General features: G+C 35.9%; 1 protein-coding gene across 9 annotated transcripts in view; it reads right to left on the reverse strand.

The window, feature by feature from the left end:
* The window catches only part of EHBP1 (EH domain binding protein 1), a 559191-nt gene that overhangs the window by 218595 nt on the left and 322585 nt on the right, over positions 1-18011 (reverse strand). The window lies entirely within an intron of this gene.

Genomic DNA, 18011 nt, shown 5'->3' on the forward strand with positions numbered 1-18011 from the left:
TATGTTCCATCACATATATCTTTATGCATTGGGAAACTATCAAAATTAACGTGGTGAGTATAATTTTTTACAATTCTAATTTTCACTTGAAAGCTTGAATTTTATCATTGGCAACGAACAATTTCAGTCACTTAACCTTTAAGTAGCAGGCTCACTGTGTTCAGTTTCAAGAAAACCTTCACCAAATAAATATCCAAGTGTGAATAACAAGTTTACCTCTTAGCTGTTTTTTCAAGTAAAAATGGTGTTCCAGGATAAAAATGTGTTTAGTTTAGTTTACAACTCAATAACACAAGTGCTTTTTCTTGAATAACTTTGTCCTTTGCAATGCAGTATAACTGCTTTGTGCTTACTTATTTTTGTCACAAAGAATATTTAAAAAACTAGTACTCAAGGGACAAAATTTAATAATAATTTTATTATAACATCAAGAATATATTTAGTGAAACCCATGTAAGGGCTAGATCTTGGCTATAAATTTTCAAGGATGATATTGCTTCTACCCATTAATGCTAAGGATAGAAGAGGCAATTTTCCTTGTTGTTGTCTTCTGTGCAGTGAGTTCATTTCTTTTTCATCCTTACACTGATGGTATAGCTCTGGGATGTCAATTTTGTGCAACAAGAGGATCTTATTAGACATTCCATCTTGGGGGAATGGGAGATACCAGACTTTTTCTGCATCTTCATGCAGCGGTAAAAGTAGTAAGTCATGGGTTTAGTAGAACCCCTCAGTGGGAAAGCTACTATGAATGCTTAGCTTCTAGATGTCCTGCTTTGAACTTTTTAAAAAAGACTTCTTTGGGTTCTGTCTATCTGGGTCACTTCAAGAGTGCATTTATAAATATCACTTGGTCATATCTTACCTGATTTTTTAGCTGTTTTCCAAAAGGGGTGTCATTCATGCTATCTAGTCTGTCACATTGCCAGAAGCAGAATTCTTCATTTGAATTTTACAGGAAAAGAACTGAGCATTTTGATAAAGAAATAACCATCACAACCAGGTTCACTTGTCTTACATTGACCTAAGCTCTTCAATTTAGTAATTCTTAATGACTTATTAAAATTGTTTAAGAATTTATTTTATTGGAATTCTCTAGATGTGAACCTGTGATCATCGATGCAATCATGCCAGTCTCTTATTGTTTTACCTGTTTATATGCTATGTCTCAGCATCACCGTAAGCAAGTAGTAAGTACTTGATGGTAAATCAATGCTTGCAGCACATACCTTTCTAGAATCTCACAGTCTAATGCCTGATTCTGTTCATTCTTGTCCATCAGAACTCTAAATTCTGTTCTGATTCTGTACTACTGAATCAGAAAACCAAGAAATGAAGTGACAGGTAGCTAGAATTCGAAACAGCATTCTAAAGACATGAGATCAGACTAATGCTTAAAAGTCAGTTATTAGATCTTGCCCTCTGTCTTATGACTATGTGAATTATTTCTTAGTAAAGAACTAACACACCCAAGTATTTGTGTAAACATCCAGTTTCTCTACTGACTCAAGAACCAAAACTGTCAAATGAGATAACGTGGAACTAGATGAGACCTTCGAAGTTTCTTAATCTAAGCTGTCACCCCAGTGCAAAAACACTTTATATCTTCTCTGACAGTTATCACGTTTGTTTCCTGATACTTTTCATTTAAATTCAACCTAAAAATTCCCAAGACTTTGTTCTTTCTAAAACAAAATAATTTGGTGCACTACATATCAAGGTCAACAATTTGGCTTTATTCTACAAATACTTGTTGAGAGCCTATTTTGTGTCTAACATGCTCTCATTTAACTCTGTGATAACATTTTAAATTTCATTTTAAAGTGATAAAAAGTCAATCTAGAAGTCAAACTGTCCTAACTTTTTCAAAATTGTGATGCTAAGTCCTCTGAGCTGTCACAAGCACTGCATTTCTTGGGCCATGCTGAAAAGATCTTTGCTTCATCAGCAGACCAAAATGGGATACTATAGAATTTAATTTGGAGTCCATGGAGCAATTAAATGCTAAAGCAGACATGCCATAAGGAGCTCTCTCAACCACAAAGACTTAATTAGAAACCATGTCAGCTAAAATAACCAACTTAGATGGTTAGATGGAAGAGAGTTTGGTAGCACAAATGTAAATTGAAAGAATCAACATTGAAAATCAGTTTAGATATGTACTTTAAAACATTTATAAAAATTATTATATTGATTTTAGAATAAAATCTAAAATCCCTCTAAAAATATCTAAATAAAAAAACCCTCAACCTTCTCAAATAGAGGGAAACTCCAGATATACATAAAAATACAAGTTAAAGTATTTAAGTCAAATATCTACATAAGTTGCAGATTGTCCAAATTAAAATATATATATATATATGAGACCTTAAATTAAGTCTACTATAAAATTGCCAAACAGCAGATTATATCAACCCTGTAATCCTAAAGAAAGCCACTAAAAGTTTACTCATATTCTTGTATGTAGTTTTTTAACCTTAAACAGAAACTACACTACCATATTTTAAAGTAAGTTTTCAGTAGGTGTTCTAAGGGAGTTAGAATCATTTGTTAGTTTAAAGACCTGGTACTCAAAGATTGTTATTCATGGCCAGGACTTGAACGATTGTGCTGATAATGACTCCCAAATCTTCATAACTGACTGACCTACTCCTGTGTTCCAGACCTAAGCACTCAAGTGCCCACTGTCTATTTTCACCCACATCACAAACACAACATAGCCAAACTGAACTCCTCTCCATCCCTTCGGCTGTTTCTTTCCTGAGTTCTCATCTCAGTGAATTGTACCGCCATTCATCAAGCCTCCCACTCTCAGGACTCACCAAACCAAGTTGTCTCTAACTGCTAAATCTTTCCAGAATCTGGACCCTTTCTTTCCATCTCCAATGCCACTTTTTCCTAAATTTAAGCATCAACATCTATGAACAGACCACTGCCATAGCCTCGGGATTTCTCTAGTCTCTACACACCTAGGTTTCATCTCCCATAATTCTTTAAGGCTGACCACTTGTTTTAATGCTATATCTTTTTTTCTCGTTATGAGAAAATTCATCACAGAAAATTATAAACACAGAGAGTAGTACAAAAAAAGAATCACTCAAAATTTTACCAACTAGCTGAAACCACTGCTAATATTTTGACATATTTTCTCTAGTTATTTTTAAATAGTTGAGATGATACTGTTTGTAAAACCTTATGTCTTTTAAAGTTAACATTATAAATTTGTAAACCTAAATTTCAGAAGTTGCACATATATTCTGAACTATGGTTACACCACAAATGTACATAACTGTCCCCATTAACATTTAGGTCACTTCATATTTGTCACTAAGAAATGATGCTGCAATGAACATTTTTCTGCCCAAAATATTTCTGGCATTTCTGACTGTTTCTTAGGACTGATTTGTAGAAATGGAATTTCTGAATAAAGTAATTGAATGCTTTACAAAGAAATCATACCAAGTTATAACCTACCATGTATAACAGCGCTTGTCTCATTCACCACACCCACAACAGCACTATTACATATTTTTAAATCTTTGCTAAACTGTTAAGAGAAAACTTGTATTTAATTTGCATTTCTTTAATGCAAATTTAATTTGCATTTCTTTAATAACTTATGACCTTGAATATATTTTTGTGTTTATTAGCCATCTATACTTTCTCTTTTGTAAAACTAGTCATGCCCTTAAAAAAATATTTCTAGAGCTCTTTAAATATTGAAAATGTTAGCATTTTGTCTGCCACTTTTGTTGCTAATATATTTAATATCTTCCTGCTTTGCCTTTTAATCTCATGATTTAGAAACCTTATATTTTCCTTAGTACACAAATAATGCAGGTTCACTGTAAAAAATAACAAAACACAGAGAAGTAAAAAAAGCACATGAAAATGATACATAATCCCAGCACTAGAGCTAAGCTTTTTTTTTTTTTTTTTTTTCCCCCTGTACGCGGGCCTCTCTCACTGTTGTGGCCTCTCCCGGTGCGGAGCACAGGCTCTGGACGCGCAGGCTCAGCAGCCATGGCTCACAGACCCAGCCGCTCCGCGGCATGTGGGATCTTCCCAGACCGGGGCACGAACCCGTGTCCACTGCATGGGCAGGCGGACTCTCAACCACTGCGCCACCAGGGAAGCCGGAGCTAAGCATTTTTATACTGTTATTTGTTTTTCTAGTTTGTGTACTCATTTTTAAGAAAAATTAGATCATACACTGTACATATTCTTTTATAAACTACTCTTTTCATTAAAATATGATGAATATACGTCTGCATCAATAAATATTTGACATGATGCTATTTACAATGGCTACAAATATTCCGTTCTATGGACATTACAATTTAATCTCATATTTTTGGACATTGAGATCGTTTCTAATTTTTCATATTATAAGCAATAACCAAGTGAAAATTCTTAGTTAATTCTTTACATTCATACTTAAATATTTCACTAAGTTAAATTTCTGTTGGTTGAATAACTGGACCAAAAGTATGCACATTTAAAAACTTTATATGGCTGCCGTTATTTATCCTCTAGAAGTTATACAAAATTATACTCCCATCGACTGGTACACCTTAGCCAACAATAAGTCTTTTTTTTTTTTTTTTTCGGTACGCAGGCCTCTCACTGTTGTGGCCTCTCCCGTTGCGGAGCGCAGGCTCAGCGGCCATGGCTCACGGGCCCAGCCGCTCCGCGGCATGTGGGATCCTCCCGGACCGGGGCACGAACCCGCGTCCCCTACATCGGCAGGCGGACTCTCAACCACTGCGCCAGCAGGGAAGCCCCAACAATAAGTCTTAATACGATTTTAAAATATATATTAGCTTTGATTTTTATGTAGACAAACCTATGTACATTTTCCTCAGTGATTTCTTTCCCACTGCTTAGAAGCTTAGAAAGTTCTTTATCCATTGATTCAACAAATATTCACTTTTATTCTCTTTTAGTTTTGATTATTTTATTGTCTTCAATAAAATCCACTTGGAATTCCTTTTGCACTGAGGTAAGGAGCTAATTTTTCCTCCTCCTAAATAGTACCAATACTATTCACTGTATAATCTTCTCCTTCCATAATGGTTTAAGAAAAGTGGGAATCTTTATACAACTATTTCATGTGTATAATTTGTCAAGGTTTTTCTCTGCTTCTGGGATAAAGGTAAAACTCTTTAACATAGCAAAGCTCATTGAGATATTGTCGCTGATTCTATATGAAGAAAAATCAACTGTCCCACCCCCAACTGCACTTCATGCTCTGATAATATTCTGCCACTTGTATATGCTGTTCAATTTTTCTGTGGTGACATAGCTTTATAATTCTGAGGCACAGAAGACCTTCCCAAATAAGGCACAAAACTAGCAGAAATGACAATGGAAGTTACTTTTTATAGAGTATTTACTTCATGACAGTGCTTTACTGTAATTTCTCACAACAATCCTGAGGTAAATACTATTACTAGTTCATTTTAAAGACAGAAACTGAGGCACAAAAAGATGAAGTAACTTGCCCAAGATTACAGAGCTAGTAAGCAGAAGAGCTGAAATATGAAAACAGGTGACCTGACTCTGCAATATGTACACTTAACCACTACACTGTACTGCATATAAGAAAAGACACAAATTTGAACATATAAATAGTATGTTTCTATGTGGTGAAAGACACCATTTGGAATTTAAAAAAAGTGACAGGTAGGGAGAAAATATCTGCAAGATATATAAAAAATAATGTACAGAATACATAAAGGTCTACAAATGAGTAAGAAAATATAATCATTTCAATTAAAAATTGGCAATGGGTATCCTTGGGCAATTCACAGAAAAACATAAGTGGCCAATAAACATGTAACAAGATACTCGACTTCACTAGTTATCAGGGAAATACAAATTAGAATGATAAAGAGATAGTATTTTCACCCATTAGAGTGACAAAATTAATGTCTAGTAATAGCCAGTGTTGCTGAGGGTGTGGAAAACCCACTTCAATCACTGTTGGTAGGAATATAAACAGTTACAGCCTATTATGGGGATATTCCTTTAGCACTAAAACTATGAAAATAAAATAGGGCTTCCCTAGTGGCACAGTGGTTGAGAGTCCGCCTGCCGATGCAGGGGACGTGGGTTCGTGCCCCGGTCCGGGAAGATCCCACATGCCGCCGAGCGGCTGGGCCCGTGAGCCATGGCCGCTGAGCCTGCACGTCCGGAGCCTGTGCTCTGCAACGGGAGAGGCCACAACAGTGAGAGGCCCGCGTACCACAAAAAAAAAGAAAAGAAAAGAAAAGAAATGTCCCCTTTGACTACACAATTCCATTTCTGGGAATCTATCATGTACACGTGCCTAAATTCTCAATGAAGTGCTATTTATAACACCATCAAGTATACTGGAAACTACCTTAACATCCTTCAGCAGAAGAATGGTTAAGCCATCCATCTGCCCTATGAAAAACTGTGCAGAAACTGCACACTGTAAGTGATAAAATCAAGTCATAAAACAATATGTAAAGTATGATCCCATTTAAGAACAGAAACTTAACAACCTCAAAATAGATGTATGTTTATATAAATTCATGAAAAAAATGTCCAGAACAATTATTATGAGAGAAGAACTTTTCTTGGGTTGGGGGGTGTGGCTGTGCTACACGGCCTGTGGGATCTTAGTTCCCCGACCAGGAACCGAACCCAGGCCTTCGGCAATGAAAGCGTGGAGCCCTAACCACTGAACCGCCAGGGAAGTCCCAAACTTTCCTTTTTACTTTATACATTTATTTTTTGCCCCCTTTACAATAATCACCTATTCATACTTAACATCATTTATTCTATTTAATACTTTCATAATTTCTAAAAGTTATACGTATATGGGGAGAGGGGACAAAGGAAAACATAATTAAGCTAAGGCAGGGTTTCTCAACAGCAGAACTATTGGCATTTTGGACCGAATAATTCTTTGGGTTTCTTTTTTCCCCTGTTTGTTTGTTTGTTTGGCAGGGGGAGGCTTTCCTATGCATTGAAGGCTGTAGAGCAGCATCCTTAGCCTCTATCCACTAGATGCCAATAGCACATTCTACCTCTCTCCCACCAAAGCATGACAATCAAGAGTGTCTCCAGACATTGCCAAATGTTCCCCAAGGGGCAAAAATGCCCCACACTCCACCGACCACCACACTGAGACCCACCAAGTTAAGGAATTAAGTATTCTGAAAAATCTCCTTAGTTCCTCCGCCAGAATTAGAATTCCCAGCACCTGGCCCCATATGGTACCAATCATTAGTTCTGCTTCCTTGTTTGTCTCCATCAGACTGTGAGCTTCTTCAAGGCAGGTGTTTAGTCCGGTTAATCAGTTATCTCCTGGGCTGTGTTCCTCAGAGTGTGGCCTGAGACCACCTTCAGCAGTAACACCTGGGATATTTGATAAAATACAGTCCTGGATCTCACTTGAGGAGATTTAACAAGCTCCCAAAATAATTCTAATACATACTACAGTTTGAGAATTATATTGGAGTTTAATACAATTCCCAGCACATAGCAGGTGCTTAGCAATTTCTGAATGAATGCATGAGTTGTATGAAAAAAATTAAAAGCCACATCTCAGATCTCTAATGAAGAAAACAGCATCAGTGAATAAGTAAACTGATCATATGTATTTTCAATTAAAGTGATCAAATGTACAGTTGACCTTGAACAACATGGGTTTGAACTGTAAGAGTCCATTTACACAAAGATATTTTTCAATTGTAAATACTACAGTACTACATGGTCAGTAGTTGGCTGAATCCTTGGATTTGGAGGAACTGGGGATACCAAGGGCCAACTATAAGTTATAAGCAGATTAACCCCCAGAGTTGTACAAGGGTCAATTGTATTTTTTAAACACTTTTTAAAATGTGTTTAAAACACATTTTAAAAAATTTAAAAACACATTGAAAAATGACAAGTATTACAATAATATTTCCTCCACTTCAAATATTTAACAACATTCCTGTTATGATGTCAGTAATATACTTACAATACCAGCATAGATGATGTGATAGATATGAATGTGTCAGATAAACTTCAACTTCACAGGCAATCAACTGTCCTAATTGAGAAGCCAGGTGGAGGGAGCAATGTATCAGACAGATACAGTAATCATAAGCACTTTATCCATAATGTGATCAACATTTGAGACACAGCTAACCGCATAGTGAATATCAAAAATGGGGTTTATAAGTAAAATATTTATAAGTAAAATAGCTTGTTGGCTAACAAGATGAATGTTAGAAGTGTGTTTCATTACTAAAATTAAATATCAAGGAATTGTAAATTAGATTAAATATTTTATAGTTATTCTCCACTACTAAATAGAGGATAAAAATCCAGCAAGACCTATAGCTTTTACTTTTAGAGATGGTGCCCAGAGTTGATCCCCTTTACAGTCCTGTATCTAGCCATTGGTTTGGGAGCATTTCTGGGTGTCTGATGCTAACTAGAAGGGTAACTGACTTTTGCCTTGTGAATGCTAGTTTTATTGAACCTTTCATGCAAGGTTATGGTCTGAATGACGAAATGAAGACAGCACAAAGCTTCTTCCTTCATGGACTTTACAGAACAGGTTGTCATGAATTGTTTTGTGCCTGCATGCTAATGAATGTTTGTTTAAAAAGTATCTATATGTGGCAGAATGTGGTCATTTCTTTATAATCTGACAGTAAGAGTGCAAAGAGACACCTTCAAACTTTTCAGTGGTCACCACTATCTACCAAAAGAAAAGAAAGTAAACCAAAAAAGAAAACCCCTAAGATTTACAAATTATCAACTTGGTTTAGGTCAATTCACAACAACTACATCTAGATTTTTTTCCCAGTGATACAGTTTATATAGTGTCTGGACAGTTGTTAAATATAAAACACAATCCAATGGTCTTTAAAATTTCTTAACCAGAAAAATTTTAGTAAACAAGTCCTGGAATTTTATATAGTAGGCAGCTAAAAATCACCATCCTCACATCATTAAAAAAAAAAAACCTTTCTGATACTGACACTCTTTATAGGATCAATATTGATTCAGTGTCACAAATAACATTAAATAAAGAAAGACAGGAAAGTTGGGTTATCTACTACCAGAGACATACCACACCATTTAAAAACATGAGGTAAATGAGGTTTTTCAGGGACACTAGCATACATGAGGACAATCTAGGGTTAAATCATCATTCATATAGCTTTAAAATTCAAGCATCATCACTGCCATCATTACAAAAAGGACAAGGAACATTCAGTTTGTGCAAGGAAGTGGAGAAGAGATGTAAAACCCAATTATGGGATGCACATGACTAGCATAAAAAACTACTGAATACTTTAGGCTTTCTAAGTTAGAGACAGCATGTTTTCTCCTTTATGTGATGAAACAGCACCTACGCATTCTACCCCAAGAGGACTTTTAAAGTGATGAATCTATGCCTGAATTTGAATGTGGTGGTTTCTAAACGAGACATGGTGGTCATATACAATGCTTTCATATCCATCTTCAGGTAAGTTACTTTAGCAGCTCGTATGGCCAATTCCAAACCGATCTGCAGGGTATGGATAAAATGCCATTGTTAGAGTACATACTTCTTTTCTTGTACTTCCAGATTCTGGTGCCATGGAATACAGTTTTCACAAACATTTACTTGATTTTGAACCAAGTGGATTGTTTTTTAAAAGTTATTTTCTGCCTACAGGTAACTAAAAGAATATGAAAAGTTAGAGTAACTCTTTACTCTGTATCTAGTCCTCATATTGATGCCCCAGCTTCATAGCTTCCAGTATAATTAAATACTTTAGCTAAATATTTTTGAGTGTTGAGCTTGCTTCAGGGCAAGTTGTAGGATATTCTTTCTTTAGATTAAAAAAAATCATATAGATAATTACCATAGCTTTCTGTGATGTTTTAGGTACAGCTTTGTCTAAGAGCAGGAAGGTAGGTAGGTGATTTCTAAAAGTACTTTTCAGCTCCAGGGTGTTAAAAAAAATCTTAAACCTTCTGAAGTTGAAAAGTCATAATTAACCATTAAAGTTTAAAATTGAACAATCACATACAGTTAAGGTATAATTCTCTGGAATATAGCACCAAAAAAAGAGATAATATAAAGATCAGTTAACATTTTCAGCTACAAATCAGAAATATTATTAAAATGCAAGATTCAACACCTTAAATTACCACCATTTAAGATAAATAAGTTATCTGGTTATAGGGAACTTCTTCAATAAGCAATAATGGATAACACTATTTGTATACATGGATCTACTATACAGCTCTCTGTAAGAATTGTATAATCTCCCCAATCCTAATCACATGTAGAGTTCTTTTCTTTAAAGTATTTAATACAAAAGCTTGAAGACTATTTTTCACATATAGAAAAGACTAGAGAGACCGTATGACAACATACTGCTCAGACCTTTTCCTGCAGTGAAAATGTTTAAGCATTTCTTACATCATGGATTTCTATAATTCTAGCAGCTGCTTAAGTCAGATCAATAACAACAAAACTCACTACAATGACAACTTACCATGTGTTGAGTACTATTCTAAGCAGATGTGTTAATGTGCAACACTCCTTCATGAAATAGGTATGTTACTATTCTCACTTTACACGTGACTAAAATGAGGTACAGAGAGGTTCATCAACTTTCCCAGGACTACACAGCTAGGAATATCCAAAACCTGCACTCTTTTTAAAAAAAATCTATTTCTTTATTATTTATTTTTGGCAGCGTTGGGTCTTCGTTGCTGCTTGCGGGCTTTCGCTAGTTGCGGCGAGCGCGGGCTACTCTTCGTTGCGGTGTGCGGGCTTCTCATAGCAGTTGCTTCTCTTGTTGCAGAGCACGGGCTCTAGGTGCGCAGGCTTCAGTAGCTGTGGTGCGTGGGCTCAGTAGTTGTGGCTTGCGGGCTCTAGAGTGCAGGCTCAGTAGTTGTGGCACACGGGCTTAGTTGCTTCATGGCATGTGGGATCTTCCCTGACCAGGGCTTGAAACCGTGTGCCCCGCATTGGCAGGCGGATTCTTAACCAGTGTGCCACCAGGGAAGTCCCAAAGCCTGCACTCTTAACCACTCCAACCACTATACTAAAAAGCCTCTGAAGAAGCAGACCTGGCGGTTTGCAGCAACAGAAGAGATTTTCACAGAAAAATATTTTTCTATGAAACAAATATTACATTTCATTCCACTTACATCTCCTTCCCTATTTCCATATATTCCAACACCCTTTATAAAAAAAATAACTTATGTTTTCACACCAGCTGCTCTAACAGCACTTACAAAGTTAATAACCATTTTTCTCATTTGTTTAGTGACCTACTTTGAGATAATTATTTGATCTTCACTAACACCTCGTTAAATAGGTAAGGCTGGTGCAATTACACTGTTTTCAGATGAGGAAGGAAACTTAGGCTCAGAAAGTTTAAACTTGCTACAAGTTTATCAGGACATATCTAAAAGAGTTTAAATCCTATTATCAGTTCTAGTACTGCTTTCATTTGCAGGGTTTTGTTTTCGTTTGTTTGTTTTTTGTTTTTTTGAAGTAGATGTAGGATGAAAAGTGTTCATGTCTAGGTGTCCTCCATCCACTATTAAAAAGACAAGAGGCTTGCCTGTTAAGCAAAAGGAGTTGTGTTGAAGTGAAACGAACTTGGTTGGCCCTTCACATAATACAGCAGCACACTGGGCTAGCATATTTTTGTTTATGTATAAACATACCAGCAAAGGCAAGTACTCTTAAAGGTATTATCTTTGAAACTAAAGTCTTAAACAGACTTTTACTTGGAGAACATTATCTAGCAAGGGTTATTTCAGGTTAACTATTGATAAAAATTTCAATTCAGTTCCTTTGGCTTTTATGCAATTATTACCATTCTATGGGAAGAGCTTTCTGCCAATCAAACTGTGCCTGTAGGGCTGGGATGTGTCTGGTGTGGCATCTAGTGCACTATTGGTGCTCAAATTATAATACAAGCAACAACAACTACCACCAGGTTACTGCATGCAAAGTGATCTGACACAAAAGCCATGCATAGCTAAGAGTCAGAACTGTAAGCAGTATTTCAGCACTTTTTTTTTCTTGGCCACGCCCCTCGACTTGTGGGATCCTAGTTCTCCATGCAGGGATCGAACCTGGGCGCTGGGCAGTGAAAGCACAGTGTCCTAACCACTGGACCGCCAGGGAATTCCCTGAACACTTCTTTTAAAAGCGAATAGCAATTTGTATATGATGTTTACATGTTCATAATTTATCAGTCAGAATATGTTTTGCATAGGACAAAAAAGGAATGATTATTTAGTTTGGTTTTCCTAAATGCTTGTCTTTTTTTAAGAAAATAGGATCCTTTCACGCACGGGGCTCAAAAGTTTCACAGAAGCTAGGGAAGGTAAAACTATGGAAGTGTACCTCTATTCATTAGGTTTAAAAAATGTGTGTGTATGTGTGTGTGTGTTTCCAGAGAAGGGGATGAGGGAGGGGGGAAAACTGAGAAGACAAAGGAAAAGATTTGCCTCTGCCTGTTTTTAAAAATTAGAAGAAATCAGAAGTCATGAAAAGAGGTGTTCAAGAAAGATAAAAATTTGAACATCATTAAACCTGTAATAAAACACGCTATACTTAGGTTTTATTCACAGGGTTTTTGAAAGGATGGAGTAACATAAAATATAAGAAAGTGCTTTGTAAATGGTACATACTATAGAATTTAAAGTATTAAACTGCATTGCAACTTTGAATAAGGCATTATTCATTAGTGATTAAAACTTTACGTTTAAAAACTCTAACAACGAAAAGTATAAGTTCTATGTGGGGAAAAATAATGACAGTAAAAATTTAACAGTGTGTTTCTTGTAACTTAAAAACTATCAACATATGGTTAAATGAAAAAAGCAATACAAAATATTATTATTATGCTTTTGCTGTGTATTTAAAAGGTGATATGTGTATTTCTGGAGATATACAAAGGAAACCTAATATTAAGTTCTCTGAGAAAAAGAAAAGAGGGACAAAGTAGGGAGACCGACTTTTTACTCTTTTGTATTAGTTTTTAAAATAAACTTTGGCCAGCTATTACTTTTCAAAATAAAATTAATTTTAAAAACGAATAATGAGGGGCTTCCCTGGTGGCGCAGTGGTTGAGAATCTGCCTGCTAATGCAGGGGACACAGGTTCAAGCCCTGGTCTGGGAGGATCCCACATGCCGCGGGGCAACTAGGCCCATGAGCCACAACCACTGAGCCTGTGCGTCTGGAGCCTGTGCTCCGCAACAAGAGAGGCCGCGATAGTGAGAGGCCCGCACACCGCGATGAAGAATGGCCCCCACTTGCCACAACTAGAGAAAGCCCTCGCACAGAAACGAAGACCCAACACAGCAAAAATAAAAAAAATTAAAAAAAAAAAAAACGAATAATGAAAAAAGTGGAAATTTTGACTTTACTGTTTTACTACTGAAAGCTTGGTAAAAATAAATAATTTCAAGGAAAAAATTCAAGTTGATGCAAATTTTTTGAAAAGATAATGTTATTTAAGACATTACATTAAAAAAAATAAAACAGAGATTCAACATTTGTTTTTGTTTCCCAAGACCCCACTGTCTTCCACTAAGAATTGGATGTAGCTTTTCAGATCATAGTAATGGCATGGGTAGCTTCAGTGTCAGAATTCATGTTCATTTGCGTGACTATTACTACCTTCTGAATTCTAAAAAATTAACTCCAAATTTGTGAGGCATAAAGTAGGCGTAGGCTTAAGTTTCTTATTTAGCTATTTTTGAAGTAGTTCAGTTGTTTTATTTTGAAAGGAAGGAAATTCCCTTTAAAATGTAGGGAAAGAGGGCTTCCCTGGTGGCGCAGTGGTTGAGAGTCCGCCTGCCGATGCAGGGGATGCGGGTTCGTGCCCCGGTCCGGGAAGATCCCACATGCCACAGAGCGGCTGGGCCCGTGAGCCATGGCCACTGAACCTACGCGTCCGGAGCCTGTGCTCCGCCAACGGGAGAGGCCACAACAGTGACAGAGGGCTGCGTAAGGCAAAAAAAAAAGTAGGGAAAGAAAATGTTCTGTGGACATTTCAATAGCAAAAATTTCAATATTTCTAATCGATTTGATCAGTTCCTTCTTGTTTAAAATTTTAATAATATAATGATAGCTTAAAAACATGGAAACATAGGAAAAAAATTTTATTTCTTCATTTAAAATCAGGAATTATGGGCTTCCCTGGTGGCGCAGTGGTTGAGAGTCTGCCTGCCGATGCAGGGGACACAGGTTCGTGCCCCGGTCCGGGAAGATCCCACATGCCGTGGAGCGACTGGGCCCGTGAGCCATGGCCACTGAGCCTGCGCATCCGGAGTCTGTGCTCCGCAACAGGAGAGGCCACAGCAGTGAGAGGCCCATGTACCACAAAAAAAAAAAAAAAAAAAAAAAAATCAGGAATTATACTGATTTCTTAGAAAGTAAGTACACTGCCATGAAAAACATATTTTATATGTATTACTTGATAAAGAAAGTTAAAAAAGAAAGTTATCAACACACTATATTATATTCTGTAAAAGGAAAAAAACTCAACTAGTACAGGGATTGAAACAGGAAACACAGAACCGTATTTATTTTTTGATACTTGATTAAGCAGACTAACAGACTAAATCCTACTGTCTATATATACTAAGAAAGAAGATGCCAGATCCTCAGAGAATAGTTAGGCTACCTTAAAAGGCAAAGCATTTCACACCCTAGAATGCAAAAACCTATAACTCTTATGACAATCAAAAAAACCAATTCAAATATAATCTAGTAGTCTTGATCCACAACCGAATATCCCTATTGGAAGGCAGGAATTCTGACTTAACTTTAGAGATACAATTGGCTTTTTTAGAACAACAGAAATTAACAAAGGTTATTCATATGATGCTGAGAAGGAAGATTCAGAAAGGGTCACCCAGTTATATTTCCAAGCAGTGTCCAAACAAGCTGTTTAAGAAGAACTAAAGTCAGTACTAGAATCCCTGGAAGTAATTGATGTATTCTAGTAAAAGTAAAGTCCTAAAATTAAATACCAAGCTCCATTTTTATCCTGATAACCACTTTAAACTGGAATTATCTACTAGGGAAAGATGGAGAATGGAGAAGTTTTTTGAAGAGGTTTATTGGGAAAAGAGTAGAAAAGACCAGCTGAGCCAAGAAGGAGCAGAAGGATGAAAAAGACTGACATTTCAGAATATATTATTTCTCTTTATATATTACTTTAAGAGTCCTTTGAGAAGAATGCTAAAATCTTAAAAGTGTAAAAGCCATCAAGCCAAATTTATACCATACCTGCTCTTTCTGTTTTTTAAGATCAAAATCCTTATGCCTGCTACTATCTATTAGGGAAGGAAGAAAACCTACTTTTTATCAAGGGCCGTTGACCCATAGGAAAAAAATTAAAATAAAACAAAAGACAATAACTTAGGGTTATACAGATACTCTTAAAATGAATTTTGTATATTTTAAAAAGGAAAAATCTAAAATTTCTCTAATCTGAATCTACAGTTTATCCAAACTTTAATACCCAAAAGGGTCAAAGAACAGGTTTTAACAAGGAAGAAAAGTGGAAAAGAATCAGTGAGCAGGTATAGATGGTGAAGAGGGGCTTGAGGGTAAGACCAGTTCTGAAGGTGGTGGGAACAATGGTGAGCACAATGGTGAAACTGTACTAATCCCTTGAGGAACTTTATCGAGAAAGAAAAACTGAATGAATTGGCAAGGAATAACTAGTATTTGTATTTCTAAAATGCTGCTAGCTAGGCATGGACAGTTTGAATTGGAGATTCAATAACACTTGTCTAAAGTTGATAAATCATGAAATAGAGTACAAGTATATCATATAGAGCTAAAAGCATGGAGGGAACCACCTGAAGAACGAGAATCTGAAGCAATTATAAGAGGCTGCCTCAAGGGAGTGGGTTGGACGTAGGAACAGAGGGGCAGGAGAATGTTGACTTTCAGTAAAAGTTCTTCCATACTGTTTGATTTGTTAACATGTGCCTGCCTTGAAAAAAATAAAAACATAATTTTTAAACTCATAAATTAGAAAGGGCCTGAGCTGTGTTAAAAGTTGTTGTGTGTGTGTGTGTGTGTGTGTGTTTTGCTAATTCCATCCAAAGGTTCTTGTCAAAAACAGCCTTGATTTTTTTTTTCTGTGTATACACACATTAGTTACGGATGATTAACAAAGTATTCATTCTTCTATTTGCTTTGGCTGAGAACTGACTTGTATTAGTGTTAAGGAAATATTTCACTTTATATGGAGAAGATATGAAGGGTTGCTTATTTAAATATACATAAGGTAAGGTAAAAGAAAGGGTTTATACATGTTTCAGCCTCACAAACAATAAAAATATTTAACTAGGTCGAAGTGTACAGTTTATCCAACTTAGAAACTAGGGAAAATGCTATGTATCTTTTCTCTCTTTATCCAAAATAGCTTTGTGAACTTATCTATTTAGTACTTTAATTTTGGTGGAATGGTAAAGCATTTATTCAAAGAAGATTTGATATCAAATATGACAGAAGCAATCATAATCATTTTCTTTACTTTTAAATATGCAGAGGCTTTTTAAAAATAAATTTTATAAAAAGAGTAAAAAGTAGCTGTATTGCAAAATCAGAGTTCCTCAACTTTAGGGTATCTGAAAATAAGTACCCGAATTTAGCCTGACAAATGGTCACTTAAAGTGCCTTTACTTTTCAGATGTACATTTAAAAAATAATATTCACTTGGAAGAAAAGTTTTCACATATGAAGAATCAGTAAGAGATGCAAATCTATCCTTTTAATAATTTTTATAAATATCACTTTTCTAAACAAAACTACTTTATCCAGTAAACAAGAAATACCAGTTATAGTAATTTAATTTCTGTCAACACCTGTTTGATTTAAAAAGAAGGTAGTCAAAACCAGTAATATGATTTAATCTATCCTGTAACTGACTTTTGAGTAGACTTTTACTAATTGGGTCCACCAATATAGGTTGGAGTAAAGAAAAATAAAAGTGTATAGGGAAAAAATGCTGTGGATTATTTAGAAACTGGTCACTAAAGAAAAGAGAAGAGAGCATGGATTTGAGGTCAGTTCCCAGATCTCCATTTTATTCCTAAATTGCTAATAATAGCAACTTATAAAGAAAGAATTAGACAAAGGATGGAAATTAGGAATGAGGGCAAGGATAAAAAATACTGCAGATGATTTGGACATCTAGGACCACTTGATGGTACTATAGAAATTTATAGTAAGCAAGACTTCAGATCCAGGGCTTAACTTCACAGACAGCTCCTGTGACACAAGTACCCTTTCCTCTCATTTTCCTTCTTTCCTAACACACATGATTGGCACCTACTGTTTCTTTTCAATCCCAGATAAATTTACTCCTCCTGTATTTTTGTTTTTACATTGGAGGATGAAAAATTTAGTCTTTTCTATTTCTCCCTTCTTTCTTTAGTAGATCATATGAAGCAAAGAGCCATTACTTATAAAATAAATATCACTATAAAATAAATATCACTATCAGTTTAGACTAATTCTTTTCAACCTCCTGAAAGGTAATAAGACCTTTCTACCAAATTATATGGAGCAATCTCAGGTAGCTCCCTTCAATTTTATTTCATTTTTACCACACACACCCCCTACTCATCACCTTCATTTTATATGATCTACTTGTTGACATGTATCCATTGAAATCTATTTCTAAATTGAACTCTGAATCTAGTCACCAAAACTGTCCTTGAATCAACAAGACCATTCCAAAAGCCTGAGTGAATGATGAGTTTTGTACAATAATCTGAAGTCCTATATATTTTCACTAGGTCAAGCTATCACTAGAGTGATTTCCAAAGAGAGAGTTATTGCAGATGCATAGCTCACTCAAACGTGTGGAGGTCCACTCATAGCTCACAACTGGGAAGCAGTTCTGAGTGGAACTGCTTTTTTATACTAATGCAAAAGTATCAGCTCTAAAAGCACTTCTACAAGAACCTGAAAAGGACACAGGTATAATG

Source organism: Stenella coeruleoalba, assembly GCF_951394435.1.
Source record: "Stenella coeruleoalba genome assembly, chromosome: 13".
NCBI classification, from domain to species: Eukaryota; Metazoa; Chordata; class Mammalia; order Artiodactyla; family Delphinidae; genus Stenella; species Stenella coeruleoalba.